Source organism: Triticum dicoccoides, chromosome 5A (assembly GCF_002162155.2).
Source record: "Triticum dicoccoides isolate Atlit2015 ecotype Zavitan chromosome 5A, WEW_v2.0, whole genome shotgun sequence".
Taxonomy (NCBI): domain Eukaryota; kingdom Viridiplantae; phylum Streptophyta; class Magnoliopsida; order Poales; family Poaceae; genus Triticum; species Triticum dicoccoides.
The window spans coordinates 266,121,046-266,128,368 of record NC_041388.1 but is presented as its reverse complement, the minus strand read 5'-3'; the positions used below and the strand labels follow the sequence as shown (position 1 = coordinate 266,128,368).

The 7,323-nt window shown below is 42.5% G+C and overlaps 1 long non-coding RNA gene across 2 annotated transcripts; it reads left to right on the top strand.

The window, feature by feature from the left end:
* Positions 1-1,660: 1,660 nt before the first annotated feature.
* Positions 1,661-5,703, top strand: LOC119300922. Of its 2 annotated transcripts, none has more exons than XR_005146815.1 (5): positions 1,661-1,960; positions 2,047-2,336; positions 3,215-3,443; positions 4,141-4,461; positions 5,172-5,703. It is a non-coding gene; the product is annotated as an uncharacterized LOC119300922 (long non-coding RNA). The 2 variants fall into 2 exon arrangements; XR_005146814.1 differs by having other exon boundaries at positions 3,193-3,443.
* Positions 5,704-7,323: the final 1,620 nt, after the last annotated feature.

Below are 7,323 nucleotides of genomic sequence, written 5' to 3'. Positions count from 1 at the left end.
TTGACAACTCAGCTGCTAATACTTGAGAATATTCTTCGGCTCCCCTTGTGTCGAATCAATAAATTTGGGTTGAATACTCTACCCTCGAAAACTGTTGCGATCCCCTATACTTGTGGGTTATCAGTGAGCATCATCGAATTGGTGATGGATGATGGTTGATGATGACGATGGCGACAAATTCCCCTCTCCGGAGCCCCGAACGGACTCCAGATCTGCCCTCCCGAGGAACAACAGGGCTTGGCGGCGGCTCTGTATCGTAGAACGTGATGAATCCTTCTCTCTAATTTTTTCTCCTTGAAAGAGAATATATGGAGTTGGAGTTAAGGTCGATGGAGGTCCAGGGGACCCAAAAGGTCGGGTGGCGCGCCCCCACCCTTGTGGCCAGGGTGTGCCCCCCCTCCACTTGATTCTTTCACCAACATTTTTTATTAATTCCAAAACTTATCTCCGTGAAGTTTCAGGTCATTCCGAGAACTTTTTATTCTGCACAAAAATAGCACCATGGCAATTATGCTGAAAACAACGCCAGTCTGGGTTAGTTCCATTCAAATCATGCAAGTTAGAGTCCAAAACAAGGGCAAAAGAGTTTGGAAAAGTAGATACGGCGGAGACGTATCAGTGCACCATTTACTCGAGCCTTTGCGCACCAAAGAAAGACACGACAAATCTTGTTCATGGCCGAGATAGTCTTTTGTGGTATGTCCAATGGCATATAGTACAAACTATACAAGAACAAGATGCCCACTCTTGGGCATCTTAGTAGCCTTCCACTTTGGCAGGGCTCCTACAAGCTGGTCCACCAGGCCTGATAGTTGAGCAGTTGATTGCTTGCAGATGGTGAGTGGTAAGCCGGGGTACTTGCATGGAAAGGTACCACTCGGGCATCCAAGAATACTCTCCACTCTCTCCACAGTTTCCATCAAGCAACGAATCGGATAGGCAACATTCTTGTTGAGATTGACATGAAGTCCTGAAGCCTCACCGATGATATGAAGAAGTGATGCACAAGCATGTAGGTCTTGATCATTTGGCTTGATGAAGATCATGACATCATCAACGCAGGTATGGATCCCCATGCCATGGCCCTCCTACCCCTCTCCTCTCTCTGGTTGTGGCGGAGCTTCAAGCTCTCGCGGTTGCCGCCCCTTTCCTTCCCCCGTGGAACTCCTTCCTCTACCGCATGAGGTGGCGCCGCTGCTACATCTGGTCGGCGCAACCCTTTCGTCCCGGCCATCTTGCTAACCGGCATGCCTTACATCTTGGCCATTTCACTGGCCAACGTGCCTTCCATGCATCTCAGCCATCTCGCTGGCCAGCGCAGCCCCTCCACCACCTGCCATCTTCTTCCCCTTCTCCTATGCCATCTTCTTCCCCTTCCTCTTCCATCTTCTTCTTCCCCTCCACTATATCCCCTTCTTTCTCTTTCTTTCCTTACCCAGCCAAGTTTCTCCTCTTCCCTTGTTCTGTTCTTCCCTTGTTTCCCATGTTCCCATGAATTTGAAGGAAATATGCCCTAGAGGCAATAATAAAGTTGTTGGGGATATAGCTACCGAATAAGGCTATTCCTAACTGATTGCGTGCGCAGCGTGAATCAGTGCCGTCGCTCCTCATGTGGATCGGCGCGAGCCCGCCCCATATGGCCCCACCCGAATATAGCGATTTCAGTTTTCTCGGCTGCATGCCGAACGAATACAGTCCCATCGTATCTGGCGACCTACTACCTACACACGCACCTAGCGCGTACTCGCCTATGGGGCGATGTGCTCATACCCCGTGACCCAGCTGCCACATCCGCCCGAACGAGACACAATTCGAAATGTGAATCCCCTCCTGCAGACGCAGCCTCGTCGCCGGGAATCAGATCGACCCTCCATCCACATAGCGCTCGGATCTACAGATTTCTTCTTGATTTGACCAATGGATCTTGGTGCAGAGTTATTCACATGGATCTCCGGTTCAGGTTTCTCCTCTCATAAGCTCCTCTGTTTCTTGCAAAGTATTCTCCGTCAAATCCTTCGATCTCCATCTTGCCGTGTCCATGTGCAGCTTCTGATCCCAGCCGTTCACTCCCGAGGGCTTCCCAGATCTGGGATTGCTAGAGAAGCAGGAGGATGATATGCTAGAGGAGGAGGACGACGACAAGTGCATTCCTCCAAATCTCCAGAGGTATTCACCTTCCTCAAGCCAAGATGTTGAGAAACATGGTGTTACCGATTCTGGATCTCAAGTTCCTGAGGCCACGCAAGATTTTTCCTACATCCCAGATATTGACAACATCGACAGCCACAAAGAGCCCTCATCTAATCGCAACGCACTCCAGATCCGTGGCCTAAAAGGTAGTACTATCTACTTCGCACTTCTGGTTGTCCTCGTCAATTCATTCCATTCTTTCTACCCTTGTTGAGTTGCGCCACATTCAGTGAACTAGGCGTTTTTTTCAGTTAAGTTGTTGGCTTGACCATGATCTGTCAAACTTTGTATGCTCGAAATTACCATGGTCATTGGCATGTTCAGTATTTAGTATTTGTATACATGAATGTTCCCATCTAGGCTGGTGTCGTATTGTAAGAAAAATAGTCTATACCATTATTATGTAAGCATGGTCAGTTTCAATCTTATCATGGAGTAAGAAATTTTTGATGGTGTTCAGTTATTTGCTGTCAAAAGTCTGATTATTTGGACCAGATTGTTGTTACTGCCCCGTATTCAAATGATGTTACAAAATCTCCCGTTCTTACCACTGATCATAAATATGTTGTTTGCAAACAGTACATTATTCAACTTTATAATTGTGTCAAGGAATCATGTAACTCGGCTTTTGGTTTCAGTAAAACATGGTGTCAGATTTTGATGCTTGCTTTTTGGGCATTTATATAGTCAAATTGATGTAGGCATTGACATGTACAGTAAGATAAAATTAAGAGCTATGAGTTATTGATGCTAAAAGGTTAATTATTTTGGAGGCCATGTGGAAGCATACAACGTTCAAAACACTTGTCGCTATTTTTCTCAGAAGTGGATGCATATACAGTATTCAAAACACTTGTCGACCATGTACACATGATGATACACAACCCGGCTTTTCTGAAATCATCATTGTGTTTTAAACAGTGAAAGCAACTACTTCCCAACCTTTTTAAACAGTGCACATTCAGACAACATATTACAGAATTGTTTTTATTTCAATTGCAGTTAACATCTCCAATATACGTAGGGTCTGACCCCGACTAGTATCGTGGCATTGCTAGAGGAAGGGGAGGAGGACGATGAGTGCGGGGACGGAGGGAAATATGGTGTTACCGATTCTCCTTCCTCAAGTTTTGCATCTCAAGTTCATGAGGCCATGGAAGATTTTTTTCAATGTCCCAAATATTGATAACACTAACAGTCACAGATTAGGCCCCGTCTAAATCTCAGCGCACTCCAACTCCGTGGCCTCAAAGGTACTAACTCAATCGATCCCCCCGCTGTGAATACAACTTTCAGTAAACTAGTCCTGTTTTTAGTAAAGTTGTTGGCGTGATGAAGATTTGAGGATTCTGGGCAGCCCGAAATTAGAACGGTCAGTGGCGTGTTCACTTTCTAGTTTTGGGATTGGATTAATGAACGTGGACATCTAGGCCAGTGTTGTTTTGGACATTGACATGAATAGGAGAATTTTTTTGATAGTGTTCAGTTGATTGCTGTCAAAAGTTTGTATATTTTGGAGTAGGAATTTTGTTATTCAGGAGTTGTTGGTTGATAATACAAGACCTCCCGTTATGATCAGCGATCATAAACATGTATATTTGGGGTGCAGTATATGATCCAATTTTTGATTTGTGTCAAGGAATCATAAAATCAGCTCTTGGTTACAGTACATTTTATAGTCAGACTTTGCCGCCTTTTTTCAGGCATTTATACTGTCGATGGCTTAGGCATTGGCATGTGCACTAATACAATTTTATGAGAAGCATACCTATTGATGCTACACAGTTAATTATTTTGGAGCATTGGTTGTTACATATATCTATATATGCATACAGTATTTGAAACACTGCAACTACTTCTGCATCAAAGTCAGAGTGATCAGCACATTTTGACTATATTAGACATATTTGTTTTCATTCCAATTGCGGTTAACATCTCAAATATATGTAGGGTCCCACTTGGCAAGATACCCTACCGCCGCGCCTCATTATCAGGAAGGAAAAGTGCTTTGGAGATGGCCATGAGAAATTATGCAGATCGGGCAAAGCCTTCAATCTCTCGTGCGGTGTCCGTGGACAGCTTATGTTCATTACCCTTGGAGTGCGCCCCAGATCGGAGATCGCCAGAGGAGGAAGACAGCGGCTAGTGTTCCTCCACGTCGCTTCTCCTTCCTCAAGCCAAGATGGAGAGAAATCTGCTGCTAGCGACGCAGAATCTGAAGTTCCGGAGGCCATGCCAGACTTCTGTCCTTCCAACTCCGTGACTGGGAAGGTACTATCTCTCTGTCGCACTCCTAGTTGTCCGCATGAATTACCGCCCTTCCCCCCTGCAATAGATGCGTCCTAAATATATCAAATTGTGTCGACGAACGATTGAACTGTTTGATTCTATGGGGCAGATTGTTCTTACTGTGGAGTAGTTGGATAGATTTCAAGACCATTGGCAGTAACATACGAATTTGTATAGCATGTGCCCGTGATGTTACAAAATATGTCATTTATCGGTGATCATAAATGGTACACAGTAAGGGGTTGTCTAGGATGGCAAACAGTACATGATTCAAATTTCTAATTGTGCCCAGGAATCATTCAACTAGGCATTTGTGTTTCAGTCAAATATAGTCGCTAGCAACTGCTTGTTTTCAGTCAAACTTATAGTCCAATTCTTTTAGCATTGGCAGTTACTAATTTTCATAATTGACATGTAAAGTAATACAATTTTTACAGAGATCAGTTATTTCTGCTAAAAGGTTTACTTTTTTGGAGAAAATTGATATTATTTGGAGCAAATTTTCTTTGTTGTGTGCAAAGCAAGTACTTCTGAACCCAAATCAGAGTGATGTGCACATTCTGACAATATTTTCCAGAATAATTTTTCTTTGCATTATTGTTAACAACTCCGAAATATGCAGGGTCTTTGACTCATGAAATCGTACGTGTAGAAATTGTTATAGGAAACTTATTGGCGGCTGATGGTTGCAGGGGTGGCTTGGGTTACAAGATCATGCCGCAACTGAACTGCATGACCAAGATATGCCTGTCATAACAGGAGCAACTATTCTATCAAGCTCAATGAATGTAGCACCATGCAAAAGTGATCGAAGCAGGCCAATGAACGCAAGAGCAAAGCTAGGTTATGAGAATGTCAGCAAGCCAAGATCAAAGTTTTGTTCTTTTTGCAGAGGTAAGGGCCATACAGCATTCTGATACCCCTCAAAGGGAGGTGTACCAAAGACACAAAGGAAAGTCCCAAAGTGTATTGAGTGCGGTCTTGCAGGCCATGAGAGAATTTCATACTCGATAAGAATGTTCATTTTGTTCTCGGAAGATGAAATTGGTGTTAGGAAAGATGTTGTAGGCTTTCTTTTGTTGTGTTGTTTCGCCAGATCAAATTGGTGTTGTAGGCTTTCTTTTGTTGTCGGAAATTAGGTTCATTTTGTGACCAAGTAGTGAATATGTAAACTCAGAAATGCTATGAGTATGGTTAAAGTTAGTCGTGGTACTTATTTCAGTACACGTGCAACTCAAATTGAACCTTTGATGTTCATTTCTGCAAAATCTACTTACGCTTGATATTGTTCATATTATGATGTAGCTATCAACTTATCTTTTACCAAAAATTCTTCATTTGCCATGGAAACTGTTTGTGCAAACTTAATCACATAATATGCAGCAGATATAACTATCGTGATAGTGCCATAGAACTTCAATGTTATATGGATCCGTAAGTTTTTCCATTCGAAGTCTTGAGAAACAAACTATATAATTATCGTGATATTGCCATCACTAGATACTACATCGCATACAACCGTTGATGTGCACTTTATGTGCTTGGTTGCGGTCCTCTTATGGTCGAAAGCGAAGAATTTTAAAGATAGTAGCCATGTGTACCTGAATACGGGCCTCTTGCAGTTGACCATAAAGAACTTTAATGTTATATGGATCTGTAAGGTTTTTTCATTCGGGCTCTTGGGGACACCAACCCTATAATTATCGTGATATTGCCATCATTAGACACTACATCACATACAACCGTTGATGTGCACTTTATATGCTTGGTTGATGTCCTCTTATGGTCGAGCGCGAAGAATTTTAGAGAAAGTAGCCACATGTCTCTGAATACGGGCCTCTTGCACTTGACCATGAAGAACTTTAATGTTATATGGATCAGTAAGTTTTTCCATTCGGAGGTTTGAGAAACAAACCCTATACTTATCGTGATATTTCCATCACTAGACACTACATCTCATACAACCTTCGATGTGCACTTTATATCCTTGGTTGCGGTCCTATTATGGTCGAGCGCGAAGAACTTTAGAGAAAGTAGCTATATGTACTTGAATACGGGCCTCTTGAACTTGACCATGAAGAACTTTAATGTTATATGGATCTATAAGGTTTTTTCATTCAGGCTCTTGGGACAGCAACCCTATAATTATCGTCATATTGCCATCATTAGACACTACATCACGTACAACCGTTGATGTGCACTTTATATGCTTGGTTGCTATCCTCTTATGGTCGAGCGCGAAGATCTTTAGAGAAAGTAGCCACATGTTCCTGAATAGGGGCCTCATGAAGAACTTTAATGTTATATGGATTAGTAAGTTTTTCCATTCGGAGGCTTGAGAAACAAACCCTATAATTATCGTGATATTTCCATCACTAGACACTACATCACATACAACCGTCGATGTGCACTTTATATCCTTGGTTTTGGTCCTCTCATGGTCGAGCACAAAGAACTTTATAGAAATTAGCCATACGTATCTGTATACGGGCCTCTTGCACTTGACCATGAAGAACTTTAATGTTATATGGATCAGTAATTTTTTCCATTCGTAGTCTTGAGAAACAATCCCTATAATTATCGTGATATTGCTATCACTAGACACTGCACATCACAATACAACCGTCAATGTGCACTTTATATCATTGGTTGCGGTACTCTCATGGTCGAGCGCGAAGAACTTTAGAGAAAGTAGACTTATGTACTTGAATACGGGCCTCTTGCACTTGACCATGTAGAACTTTAATGTTATATGGATCGGTAATTTTTTACATTCGGAGTCTTGAGAAACAAACCCTATAATTATCATGATATTGCCATCACGAGATACTTCATCACATACAA